This window comes from Fringilla coelebs (genome assembly GCF_963513975.1).
Source record: "Fringilla coelebs genome assembly, chromosome: 9".
Lineage (NCBI taxonomy): Eukaryota > Metazoa > Chordata > Aves > Passeriformes > Fringillidae > Fringilla > Fringilla coelebs.
In genome coordinates this window covers 26026669-26041714 of record NC_140067.1, presented here as the reverse complement: position 1 = coordinate 26041714, position 15046 = coordinate 26026669, and positions in this window count along the sequence as shown.

The following is a 15046-nucleotide window of genomic DNA, read 5'->3' as shown; positions in this document are numbered from 1 at the left end:
CATTCAGAGAGCCAATTTCTTGTCTCTTATTCCAGGAATAGAATCATGGAATCATAAAATGGCCTGGCTTGGCAAGGACCAATCTAGATCATTTAGTTCTGACCCCTACCATGGACAGGGACATCTTCCACCAGCCCAGGGTGCTCCAAGCCCCATCCAACTTGGTCTTGGGATCCTTCCAGGGATCCAGGGGCAGCCACAGCTTCTCTGGGAACCCTGTGCCAGGGCCTGCCCACCCTGACAGGGAACAATTCCTGCCCAATATCCCATCCATCCCTGCCCTCTGGCAGTGGGAAGCCATTCCCTGTGTCCTCTCCCTCCATCCCTTGGAAATTGTCTCTCTCCATGGTTCAAGTTGGCTTCTCTGTCACAACACAACACAAAATGAACGATACTCACAGGCTGAGATAAGTTTAAGGTAAAAAAAGGCCAGTTTATTTCTGGACTTGGATATTTATAGAATTCTAAAAGTGACCATGGATTGGAGGATGAGTTTGCTGCCTCTCCAACTACACTGCTCAAACTAGCAGCCTATTAATTCTCTCTTCCTCCACAAAGGAACGCAAAACAATCATTATTTACATGAAAAGTGGGTGAGAAACTGCATTACAAAATTGTAAACATCAGAAAGCTTAGAAGAACTTTAGAAGAACAGGGCAACACTCCTTCAAGGCTCACCCCAAATCTCCTCCTCTCCAGGTGAACACTCCCAGCTCTCCCAGCCTTTCCTCCATCCCTCTGACCATCCTGGTGCCTCCCCTGGGCTCTCTCCAGCAGCTCCCGGTCCCTCCTGTGCTGGGGCAGCTCTGCAGGTGGGGTCTCACCTGAGCTCCCACCTGGAGCAGCTGGGCAGGAGTTGCAGGACAAAAGAGAATTCTTTACCAGCAGGTCAGATGTCCAGCAAAAGGGACTGACCTGGCTCCTCTAGGAATTTAATGTCTGTGGGATGGAATGGATTCATGGGGCTGTGGGATGGTGACCTGAGAGCTGAAATATCTCTGTTCCCTTGTTCTTTGTAGCTCCCTAAAACTCTTTGTTCTGCTTTTGTCTATTAAAGAGAAAGGCTGACTGAAGAAAGAGAATTTGTGTTAGCAAACATAGATGCCCAGTTTTATAATGGATCATTTTTATACTCCAGGCACTTTTTTTTCTTGGAAGTCTCCCTAATTCTGAACCAGTTTATACAGGCAGAGGAGTTTTCTTCATCTTCACAGCCACTGAGAAAATACCTTCAAATTATTAAATTATTGGTGGAAGGCTCACTTTGGTAACAGGAACAATCACAAATAATTTATCAGTTGTTTGTGCAGATTAATATCTGGATGACATTTGCAGGAAGAAATTCCAGGTCTCAGAAAAGTTAATAAAGATGATGATTATTTCTAAGATATTTATACAATTGTCCAAGAGAAGCACTCTGAATCAGAGGAAAAAATGAACTTAAAAGTTTATTATGCTAATTTGAATAATATGTAAAGTGGTGAAAACTACATTGTAGATCTCTATGTTTATAGGGAAAAAATTATAGTATTAATCTTATTTGTAGTTATAAGGTCTTTTATAGTAAAATGATTTCAGAATTAGATGGCAATAACCTGGAGCTGTTAGTTGTTAGTGAGTGGCTTTATTAGAGAATGAGAGAGACTTTCTTAAATAAGGGCTAAGAACAAAGAAGAGAAACTCTTCAGTCTATTCTGCTTCTGTTTTATGTTTTATGTGTTCTCTACAAGAAGCTCAATAGTAAGAGACAGTACAAAATTAAGTGAAATTTTTAAGTGAGCAATATTTGATGAAACTTTGTAATATTAGAAGTAGGAAGGGTTCAGCTCAGCCATTGCTACACCAATTCCATATTTACACATTACAGTAAATATTTAGTGTTTTCCCCAATCTAAACATATGTCCTTTAGATTTTTCCTTTAAATCAACTTATTTTTATCCTATGGGCAGCTCATTATCTTTCACCAAATAGATGAAACAGAAGTAAATTATTTGAAGAAAAATGTGTTTTCACTGAATTTAATTAAATCAAGAATAGCTGAGTCATTTTTTGTTCTTGTTGCTAAGGTGATAATCAATTTTTTTTTTGTTGTCAGTGGGTTATTTAATTTATTTATTTTTATATTTTAATGCTTTAACTACCAAAAACTTTGATCAGCCATGTTCTCCAGGACAAATATGCTTTGCAAATGGAGTAAGGGACTGAGAAACAACCACATGCATCTGGGATCTCAGGATATGACATCCTGTGCCAAAGATGTTTGCATTGTCAGGAAAAGAAATATCCTAAAAGGAGATGCAGAATGAAAATAAAATTTAAAAAAATAATAAAAAATAATACAAAAAATATTTCTTTATACAATTCTTTCCTTGTGCAGTATTTTCCCTCTGCCCCCCCAGCCCCTTTTAGCAGTATGAATCTTTAAAAACATAAGAAAATGAGGATGGGTTAAAATCAGCAAGCTGGGATGTCATGAGGGAAATAAGCCACTGGATTAAAGTAAAAATGAAAATCAAAAATACAATTGATATAATTATGAGATGACATGAATTGATCCAGGCTTGTATGTAATGGAAAAAGCAGGATCAATAGAAATTATCAGAATATCATTTTTAGTGTTTGCAATTACCATACTCAAGTTTCAGTTGCACTTTTTAAGAACGAAACCTTTTTTCCAGCGTGGCAACGGTCAGACTCCGGTTGTACCAAATCAGACCTGCAGTTTTGAACTCAGAATGACACCTTGCTGCTTTGGGGAAGGCACAGTGACATTTCACTGCGGACAAAAGGCTCTTGGAGGTGTTGCTTGTCCCCGAGAAACGATGCAGTGAAGTGAGACGTGGCCGTGTCTGCAAAGTCCTGGTTGACAAATCCTCGCCCCTGGCCAGGTGTGCACTCCATTATTCATCCCCCCCTCCAGCAACTGCTGCAGGTTGTCATTGCCCAGCTCTCTTGGAGGCTTATGCTGGAATTATTGATGCCAGGACATTTCAATTAAGGGAGCAAAGAGCAGGCAAATCTCTGAGCAATGGATTTGGCATCACGGTGGCGCGTCACAGCTTGGCTTTGCACCTGGAGAGTCATCCCTGGGCAGTTCAGGTTGGAGTCTGAGCTGAGCATCCACAGGCTGGATTCATCAGTGATAAAGAATCAGACATGATTGATCAGAGGGGACCCCCTGGCTTTCAGAATTCCTGCTCAGAGTTTGTATTGTATTGTATTGTTTTACATTGTATTGTATTGTATTGTATTGTATTGTATTGTATTGTATTGTATTGTATTGTATTGTATTGTATTGTATTGTATTGTATTGTATTGTATTGTATTACATTGTATTGTATTGTATTGTATTACATTGTATTGTATTGTATTGTATTGTATTACATTGTATTGTATTATATTGTATTATATTGTATTATATTGTATTGTATTATATTATATTATATTATATTATATTATATTATATTATATTATATTATATTATATTATATTATATTATATTATATTATATTATATTATATTATATTATATTATAGCATATTATATTATAGCATATTATATTATATTATATTATATTATATTATATTATATTATATTATATTATATTATAGCATATTATATTATATTATATTATATTATATTATATTATATTATATTATATTATATTATATTATATTATATTATATTATATTATATTATATTATATTATAGCATTTTATATCATATTATATTATATTATATTATATTATATTATATTATATTATATTATATTATATTATATTATATCATATTATATTATAACATATTATAGCATATTATAGCATATTATATTATAGCATATTATATTATAGCATATTATATTATAGCATATTATATTATAGCATATTATATCTACTCTCAGTAAAATAATTCCTTCCTGGTCAAAAATTGTAGTTGCAGTTGTAACTATTATGAAATTTCTACTTGCACATTACAGAGCTGAGGGCAAAGTTTTCGTTGCTTACACAATTTTGTATGGTGAAAAAAGGGGCAGAAGAAGAAAAGTAATCTAATGCTCAGTAAATAAGAGATTATCTCCACCCTCCCTGTGCTCTACTTTTTCTTAAATTATGGGAACAGAACGTTCATTTGATCAGAGTGTGAATGGAATTATTGGAATTAATGCAATATAAAAACTTAAAGATCTAAAAGGCAAAAATGAAGAGAAGCAAGGAAGTAAAGGACAGTGCTTGCTTGGAACTGAAATGAAAATATTCACCAGAATTAAATATATTGTGGTTTTGGTGACATAATTCTACCAATTGCCTCTTCTGATAAAAATTTTTGTCCAAGGTCAGATGAACTTTTAATTAAATTGTTGTGCATTCATTGATTCTGTTTCTTGACACACAAAAAATAGGTTGATGCTGAATTTAAACCAAATAAAGAAATTATTAACTCAGTGGAGCCTCCTTTGATATTACAAAAGTTTATTGGACAAAAACTTGTATCAGAAGGAGCAATTGGCAGAATTATGTCACCAAACCCAGAGCTGGTCTATTTTGATAAAAAGTCCAAATGAAGCTCGTGTGACTCTAACTGGGCCAAACAAAAGTATCTGAAGTGGGAATCTGGAGCAGTGTTTAATCTTCTTTCTCTGGATCCAGACCTAGATGTCCCTGGAATTGCAGTGTTCTGTCCTAAAATCAGTTACATCCTGTGGCTCACCTGAAAAGCATCAAGATTGAGTACATTTCTCTTTGCAATGAGCACAGGACAGATATAACTTCCATTTTCTATGGAAGATGAGAGAATGGAGAAAGGACCCTGTTTTTTATAAAATGCCTCTTTTCTTTGCACAAATACCATCAAAGTGGAAGCTTTCACTGGGCCCTTCATCCCTGTGTGCTCCTGGACCATGCTGAGTGGTAGGTATCACATTTATTAGGAGTATTACTAGGAAGTCTTCCTCCAATGTGTCACATCTGTCTTTCACTGCCTACCTGGCTGTCATCTGCTCTTTTTAAGTATCAGCTCTTCCCACAGGCTGATTTTCACAGTGGAGTGAGCAATGTATAACCTGATTTTATTTATTTTTTTATTATTTTTAATAAAACGGATTTCAATTGATTTGGTATTTTTTTTATTTCTCTCATTGACTTGAATGGTGTATCAGGCAACCACAGGGTTACATATGTGTGTGTACAGAAATGTGCCACCTAAACAGATGTGATGTAAAGATGTGTGAAGGGACCTGAGCCAGCAGGTGAGAACACATTGCAGAATTCAGTGCAAGAAAAAAAGCTGTAAGCAGGAAGGAGGAGGAGCAAGGAGTGCAGTAAGGGGTTGCCTGAAGTTATTTTTACATTATTTTCTAGCTTTTTTTCCTTGCAGACAAGGTAATGCAATAAGGTATTTAAACAATATTGTTGTCTTTCTTGAGAGCCCCTTGTTTACAGTCATTCATTTCTGCTGCTCTATTCTCCTGACATGTCATAAATCTTGTTTGGTGCCTACTGCCCAACCATGCCATGTGCAGAGTTAGTCTGAGCTCAGTGGACATTTCCAGGGATATTTACCTCTTTACTGGTTTGGTTAACAGCTCATTTCAACTGGAAACTAAATCATGGAAACACAGACTATCCTGAGTGGGAAAGGACCCCCAAGGATCTTCCAGTCCAGCCCCTGTCCCTGCCCAGACACCCCAACAATCCCACCCTGAGCATTCCTGGCAGTGTTGTCCAAACCCTCCTGGAGCTCTGGCAGCCTTTGATGCCTTGTGAAGGCTGACCTGGAACAGGGACTGGACAGAGCTAAAGAATAAAGCAGGGATTTATTAAAAGGCCTCAGTGGATCCACCTTGGGCAGCACCAGAGCCCAGCCAGGGCTGCACCCAAGATGGACCAAAATGGGCACAAAATGCACAAATTCTCACGGGGTCTCTCACTGTGATCAGTTCTGCTCCATTTGCACCTTGCAGTTCATTGTCCCATCCCAGCTTTAGATTATGAATTCCCATCTGTGTTTTTCTCTCTCCAGCCCACGGGGTTTGTGCTCTTGGGCTGACATTTGGATCATTTGTCCTTGGTGCCCAGCTGGAGCAGGAATTGTTTTGTCTCTCTGCTCTGTGAACAGAGCTCACCATCCCCTGATATGAAGCTCAGAATTACACACTGAAGCAGCACAGAATCTGAAAAATAGAAAAGCTCAGACCTGAGGCATCACCTTGGGGCTGTGCCCATTCCCTGGGGAGCCTGGGCAGTGCCCAGCACCCTCTGGGGGAAAAACCTTTCCCTGATCTCAGCCTGACCCTGTCCTGGCACAGCTGCAGCCATCCCCTGGGTGCTGTCCCTGTCACAGAGGGCAGAGCTGTCCCTGTGCCCTCCACTGAGGCCTGACCTCAGTGTCCAGTTCAGCTGAGCAAACCAAGTGCCCACAGCCTCTCCTCAGATGGACAAAACCTTTTTAATTCCATGCTGGTTTCTATATTGCATCAGTCTCAAGGTTTTTAATTCACAGATACTCGGTGCTTGCTAAAAACAGGGGGCTACCAAATTGCCTGCATCCTTCAGAATCATAGCAGAGAATTATTTGTACTTGTAGGTACCTGAATCTCTTTGAAAATCTGTCATCTGTGAATCCTGGTGATAACATTTCCCTTTAAAGGTTTGGTGGGAAATGTCTCCCCTTAACAACGCGTGTGGCTCCGCTTGTCCTGTTGGTGCTCTCCTGCAGCAGACCATAAATCACTGCAGAATTACTGACAGGCTGCACCACCAACACTCTGTACCTTACTCTGGGACCTAATTATATCACCATCTGATGGCAACACCTCTGAAAGGGGCTTGTCAGCATTTTCAGCACACAGCTTTCTGGGTTTTTTTTGGTTTTTTTTTTCCAAAGTGGATGAAAACTTAATATATCAGTAATTCCAAAATTGTATCTGCTCGAACAGGTTGTCAGTCAGGATTTGATTTCACTTGTCTATAATATGTTCTAGTTCTCTTAGTTTTGTTTTTTCCAGCTGGGGTTGAGAATCACACAGCAGCTTGTGTGTGTTTTGAAAAGTTCCTATTAAAAAAAAAAAACTGCTCAGTATTTCTCACTTATTTCTAATTATAGGTGAGGCAAATGTTTGCTGAATAATGAAGCGTTAAATATATTCAGTGTACATAATAAAGTGCTCGAGGGTAGGAAAGAAAAAGTTATCAAAATAATTACCTGCTAGCTCTGCCTCTTGGGATCATCCTAAATGAAATGGCACTGTGATTTTTGAGAGAAATTTGAGGGTTGTGAGAAATCCAGGAGTTTTTACAGCAATGTGCACTGATACATCTCATATTCTTCAATGCTTGCACATCAAGCTGTTATTCATTTTGGATTTCTCCCCTGGTAATTTTTTTTCTGTCATATTGAAGAATTTATATTAATATAATACACACTGTAGGTGGCTTTAGTTCTAGAAATTAGTATTTTAATTTTAACTGTGATTTAAAACTTCAACTATTTCTATGCTGGTTCATTTTTTTCCTAAGTGAGGCAGGAAGTACAGAAGAGAGGATGGATTAAATCAGGTAGCACAGATTACTTCATTGCTAAAATATCAAACTAATCTACAAGACTCACGATCTGACAGGTGGAAACAGTACTGATGGTGGTGAATAATAATTGCCACGTGGTGACAGTCCAGGGAAAGTGTCACTTATGGCATCAGGAGTAATAAAAGGAATCATATGTTGGACACTTTGCTGCCATTTCATTCTGCAGCACCAAAGTCAATGAAAAGCATTGATACAGTTAGCTGTTGGCTCAGGATGATCTCCATCTGGAGCACTCTGGCTAAAACTGTTTTGTACCTGGGACACACTCCAAATTCAATTCAGCCAGAAAGACTTCTCAGCACATTAGGAAGAGCTGCCTCTCCCACCTTCCTCCATGAATTTGCCCCGTGTGCAGCTTTGCACAGGTCTCCTTTCTGTCTATTTTGGACTATCAACATATTTTCTTTCCTCAAAATTGTCACACCATAGTAATGAAAATATTTCTGATTTTTTTTTTTTGTATTGTACCAATTCCTTTGAGAGCTCTGCTTCTGCTGCCCTTTGTCTCAGTAAAGTCTGCCCAAGCTTTAATGATGCAGTTGCCTTTCCTGGTCCTGTGCTCACTACACATAAACTGGCAGAAATTAAAGCCTTGCTATTTTGAAAACCAGCATTGCAGCAGCTCAGTGCCTGTCCCTTGATGTGCAGGGCAACGTGCAGGATGCCAAAATTCCCCAAATTTCCCCCGAATGCTGTGTGAGACAGCTCATCTGCCCAGCTCATCCCCTCCTGGCCCCTGTTTCCCTTGCTGTGCCCTCTGAGGAGGCTGGAAGATAATTTTCCAGAGGCACTGCAAGCAAACAATGGGCACAAGAGCCATAAGCACTGCACTGCTGGAGAGAGGCAGGAGGAGCTGGGGCTGTCTGCCTGCTGTGTAACACCCAGCCCAGAACTCAGACATCTCTAGTGGTAAACTTTAGTAAGTACAATTTATCATCCCTAAACTCTTATCTAGAGCTAACCTCCTCCCCACACCCACGAAGAACAGTCAATGACACTTTTTTTCCTTGCATCACTGAGTGCTCAGCCTGTCTTTCCTGCTGATATTTGTAATCCACCCAAAGGGACGCCCAAGTTCGATTTCCCACTTCAATTTTACCCCAAAGCCAATGAAATCCACCCACAAGGTGCCCTTTCCCCCTCTCTCTGATCTGATCTCTCAGAGCTGATCTGCAGCCATCACAATGAAAGGGTCAAGGACCAAAACCAAACCCAAGCCCCATAACATTTGAAATTTTTTATGACAAAGGACACAGGTCTTGCCTGCACAGTTATGTGAGCATTCTTGTTGGTGCCCATGGAATCATTTCCTTCCTCAAACACTAAATGCACAAATGCAAAATATCCCAGAGCCATGCAATGGCTTGGCTTGGAAGGAACCTCAAAGGTCAAGAGTTTTTAGAGTAAAACTGTGAGCCAGGATCTCCCTTGACTTTCCTTTTGCACTCTGAAGAATTTCTATACTTCTCTTCCTGTTTTTTTTATTGGCCCAACTTTTTCCTCAGGGTAGTCTGGTAGGCAAAAGAAAAAAGAAAAATTACCTCCAGGTAATGGATTTTTTTCCATGAAGAGGTGGCACCAAAGATCCCAGTTCTGCTCCAAGTCATATAGCTGTAAATTGGCAGCACTCTTAATCAATCAGCATCCTGATTCTAACTTCATGTTGCAGCTTTCCAAAGCAGAATTCAGGAAGAGGACTCACCTTTGAAAATAATATGTATTTTTTTGGATATTTTATTTCAAATGAGTAGTTGTGTACCTTTGTGATGTGTGGGCACAGTGGGATTTGGTCAAAGGCTGGACTTGGTGATCCCTGAGGTCTTTCCAACATTTATGATTCTATGCTTCAATGATTTTAACTTATATTGGCTTTACAGCTATTATTTTCCCTTTCTTTTGCACATACATTCCCACAGAGGCAAAGTATTAATTGGTCAATACTGCTGTCTTAGGGAAATTGATTTTTGAAAGGCCAAATGAAATTAGCCAGGATTTTTCATATGCTAATGTGAGGAAAGGTAAAACAGCTTTTCAAACAGAATGAAACCTTGACAAAGATTTCAGCAGCACAGATCTGGCCAGGCTTCCTGCAGTTTTCCTCTGTGGCAGCAATCAGCCTCATGGGGAGGTCTGTAAAACTTTGGCAACATATTGAGAGCCCAGATGAATCCAAATCATGATAAATCACGAGGGATCTCATTGCAAGGCTTATTACAGCTGGACCAAACCTGGCCCAGCAAGTGAAAAATCAAACTGTGCTGGTGCATCTCAGGGGAAAAAACATCCAACAGAACTTGTGAAGAGGAACTGCACAGAGCAGCATCATATTCTGCTTTCAGAACACAAACGTAATTTTTTTTTTCTCAGAAAATTTCCACGGTGCAAAGGGTTTAAATTATATGATGAAAACAAGCAGTTGATGGTTGGACTTTGTGCTACAGAGATCAGGTACAAAATGCCAAAAAAAAAAAAGGATTCCTAAATTGAGTTTAGCTCATGGGAAGAAGCAGAGTTATGTGGTGGTGTTCACAGGGGTCCCAGGAGGAGGGAAGAGAGGAGAATCTTGACTCCATGCTTCAGAAGGGTGATCTGTTATTTTATGATATATATTATATTAAAAGAAAATGATATACTAAAACTACACTAAAGAAAGAGAAAGGAGACATCAGAAGGCTGGCAAGGAAAGGAATGGAATGATAATAAAATCTTGTGATTGACCAGAGAGTCCGAGACAGCTGGACCTGTCATTGGTCATCGAGTAGAAACAACTCACGTGGACAAATCAAAGATGCTCCTGTTGCATTCCACAGCAGCAGACAATTATTGTTTTTCTCTTCCTCTGAGGCTTCTCAGCTTCTCAGGAGAAAAAAATCCTGGCAAAGGGATTTTTCAGAAAATGTGTCTGTGACAGAGTTGTAGGTATTAGGGAGTTTAGTTCCTGAATCTTGTTCTGTTTCAGAGCTGTGAATCAGTTTTACCAGTTTGCTGAAGCAAGGAGCACAAACACATTTTGCCCCTCAGCTGCTCCTTTGGGACCCTTCCCCATCCTCATGTCCCTCCTTCAGACACCCTCTAGCACCTGGAGATTGCTCTGGAATTGTGGCACCCAAAATTACACACAACATTCCAGTGAGGCAGAGCAGGACAAGCCACCCCTGGCACGGCCAGCGATGCTCTGCCTGGTGCCACCCAGGCTGTGTGTGAAAACCAGCAAAAAGCCAAATCAAATTTCATCATCTGGGCATGCTGGAACCCTGGTTCCTGAGAATTTTAGGTCTTCTCTACTGACCAGCACAGACCCCTCAAGAGAACACTGCGCTTGACCTGAAGCTGTAGAAAACACTCCCAAATTTGAATGGTAGAATGAAGATTATAAATGTGTAGTTTAAATAGAAGTGTGTAATATCACATAGCAGAAAACTTAGTGTTGAAAGTTTTAGAATATAGTAATGTATACAAAACAAAATTAAGATTTTAGGACAAAAGCTAATCGTTCTTCTTCACCTTCTTCCTCATAAATTTAGGTGGTACTGTGAAATTAGATTAAAAAGTCGGCATTGTGGGCTGTGAGTAGTTAATTATTAAGTTAAAAATAATTTCGGTGTCATTCCTTAATTAGACAGTTTATCCTTTAAAAGCCTTATACAGAGAGACACAACTCCATTTTTAGTTTGTTGGAGTAAAATACTGTAAAACTCACAGTTTTACAAACTTTAATATAAATTAAAATGAATAAATATCTGAGTCCAAAAAAAAAACCATCTCACACATTTAATCACAACCCTAACAAAAAAACCCCAAAATCTAAGACTCCACAACTACATATTACAAAAACACCACCTTCACTGATGCTTTGTGGATAGGAGCAGCACAATATCCTCCCTTTGGTGCTCACACAAAATCAATATTTAAGATGAGCCTGGACTTCCAGGGCAAGTGGAAGTGTTATCCACCTTCCACTGCCCAGCTTTTCCAGAGAAATCAGAAATTCTCCTTTAGGCACTGGGCAGGGCCAGCCTTGCAGCAGTGCTCAGCTCTCAGCAGCAGCCCCTGCAATCCCATTAGGCAAATGTTCAAAGAGCTCCACAACCCAAACAGGAGCTCAGCAAATGTTCAAAGAGCTCCACAACCCAAACAGGAGCTCAGCAAATGTTCAAAGAGCTCCATTACCCAAACAGGAGCTCCCTGGGACAAGCAGGGTGAGACCAAAGCCCCTTGAAACCAGTGGGGATTTTGCCTCTCACTGCAGAGGAATCAGTGCCACAGAGTGATTGCATCCCTTTGCCTGATTGTGGATGCTGAGCTTGTTGAATAATTCTGGCTTTGATGCTTTTATCTGAAGATCCCTCAATAGCTTTATGAGTTATTTCCATTATGATTCTTCATCCTGGGAAAAAAAAGAAAAGATAAAAATCTGTAATAGTCCTTAAGTATATGAGCTGTAAAATCAACACAATTCTGTGCAATTGTGACACAGCTTTATAAAGTGGATTGAAAATCTGCACTGTGGGACAGGTAGGATTCCTACAAGAATCATCACAAGGGAGGTGATTCTTCCCCTCTTCTGAAGGCCCACCCTGAGAATTGTGTCCAGGTTTGGGGGCCAAACCACAAGAATGATTTTGATCTGCTGCAAAAAGCCGTGTGAAATCCACATTGGTGTTCCCAGGGCTGGAGCCCCTCTGCTCTGGAGCCAGGCTGGGAGAGCTGGAGGTGCTCACCTGGAGAAGGCTCCAGGGAGAGCTCAGAGCCCCTTCCAGTGCCTGAAGGGGATCCAGGAGAGCTGGAGAGGGATTTGGGACAAGGGATGGAGGGACAGGACAGGGGGAATGGCTTCCCACTGGCAGAGGGTAGGGACAGATGGGATATTGGGAAGGAATTGTTCCCTGGGAGGGTGGGGAGGCCCTGGCACAGGATGCCCAGAAAAGCCCCTGGGAGTGTCCAAGACAAGGTTGGACAGGGCTTGGAGCACCCTGGGCTCGTTGAAGGTGCCCCTGCCCATAACACTGGATGGGCTTTAAGGTCCCTTCCAACCCAAACCTCCCTGTGATTCTGTAATTCCCCAACACGTTCGGTTTTCTTCTCTTGTGACACACCTTAAAGGAGCTCCCCTGAGCCCTGAGCCTGATTAAGAAGCCAGCCTCACCACCCTTTGCCAACGTATTCAGTGAAGAAATGACCCTTTAATGTGCTGGACAGCTCAGATCCTTATGGAAGGCTGTTCTGTACACACAGCAGGGATGGACCCCAGCCAGCGGCTGCAGCTCGTTCTAACCGAGAATTATTTTATCCACTCCCAGCACAGGCTACTTCAGCCCCATTCCTACAGCTCCATTTAAATCTTCCACTGGGGTATTTTAAATAAGGACCAAATTTCAGGCAAACTCAGCCCTGCTGCCCAACTACAGCTGTCACTACTGGAAGGGCAGGAAAGCCGGAGCAGAGCATCCCGCAGCCCACGGAACCGCTTACAGCAGGACACAGCTTCCTCAGTAAATCACTGGGATCTCCTCTTCCTGCCAAACCTCATTTGTGAATGAAAAGCATTCCTGCAGTTCTTTAAGTGTACCAGAACTTCGGGCCTGAGTTTCGTTATTTTATTAAGCAGCGTGTCATTAATTACCCCGGGCAGGTTTCTGGAGCTGCGGAAGGCAGGCGGAAGGCAATAAATTCAGAATAAGGCAATAAATTCAGAATAAGGCAATAAATTCAGAATCTGGGATTAATGAATGCAAATGAGAGCCTGGGTTATGTTGTTGGTTTTTTTTTTTGGAGTGTTGGAATGTACACAAGGCCACTACACTGCCTGGTGCTGAGAAGCACCGAGCTAACAATTTACATTTATTTGCATCTCACCACAAAACCTCTGTTAACAAGCAAGGTCAAAAGAGTTCCCTGGGGAATGAGTCCAGGACAAGAATGCTTCTCCCCATGCTGATGGCAAATCATGGATGTCTCACACTACATCACCACTGAATGTAAAGTGAGTTTAAAACACAGGCAGTGTAGTTAAAACATCATTTTCAAGCCACGTAAATTACAAATCTTGTGTAGCGTGTGGAAATCAGTTTTTACATTTAAAATGCCCACAAATATGTAAGGAAAAGTTGTCAGGAATTACACAGCAGTAAGAAATTACCTTCACCTGAAGGAACAGATGGCTGGGGAAATCCTGTCAGATGGAAATCATTATTCAAATATATAAGTACAACTTCTCCTGGTTATTGCCTGCTTTGGACCTGGTCTATCAGAATTTGACAAGTGCAGGTGTGAGTGACAGCTTTCATGTGCCCTTAATCCTATTTTTAGGTGTAACAGTGGCACAATCTCTGAATTATTTTGTACTCAGTGTGCTCCACCCTGGTATTATATTTTCCACAAAACTTTTTAGTTTATTTCCAGGACAGAAAACAACTAGATAGAAAATCCTAGGTTCTTCCTGGAAATTTTGGGACATGAATTTTTTGAGCAGTATCAAGGTCACTACCAGAAACTTTATACCAAAAGGAATAGTAACGTCTTCCAATTCATCTTAGGGCAGAAAGTTTTGAGGCTGAAGATTTTTGTTGTTATTTCTTTCTTCTTCTTCTCTTCTGAATTATTTGGAAGTTCCCAGGGTTCAGATATTTAAGAGCAGGGCAGGTTTCATGCCTCAATTACTTGACCAGTGCCATAGCAAACTGAAGGGAAGGTAGATCAAAATGTGTGCTATGCACCCTCCCAAGTAACTTATTTATGTGTCACTACACCAAAATATTAATATAATTTTCTATTATGTGGTTTTATCTGGATTTTAGAGAAGGAAAATAAGAAAGAGGCAAGCTGAAATCAGATAGGTTGGTTCCAATATGCCTCATGCTATATGGAGAGGTGAAACAATGAGAAATTTTGTGAAGTTTTATAAACAAGTTTTGACTTCAGCTTTGATATGATGAGCTGTGATTCTGCACCTTCTCCTGAGGGGCAGCACAGGGACAGCTCCAATCTCTGTCCTCTGTGACAAGGACAGGAGCCAGGGGATGGCTGGAGCTGTGCCAGGGCAGGGTCAGGCTGAGATCAGGGAAGGTTCTTCCCCAGAGGGTGCTGGGCACTGCCCAGGCTCCCCAGGGAATGGGCACAGCCCCAAGGCTGCCAGAGCTCCAGGAGGGTTTGGACAACGCTCCCAGGGATGCACAGGGTGGGATTGCTGGGGTGTCTGGGCAGGGCTGGGGTCAGACTCCATGATCCCAGTGCATCCCTTCCCACTCAGGATATTCTGTGATTCCATTATTCATTATTGCACCAGTTAATAGAATCCTTTCAGGTCTGACCACAGAATATATGCAGCATCTTGCAGCAGCTGGCTATAAAGTGAATTTTAATCTCCATCAAACTTGATGAAAGCAGCGGCAATGACCTAAAATCCTAAGTTTGGTATGAATTTTCCTGCTTGGGATGTGTTCCTGTGCTTGACTCCAAAACAGGA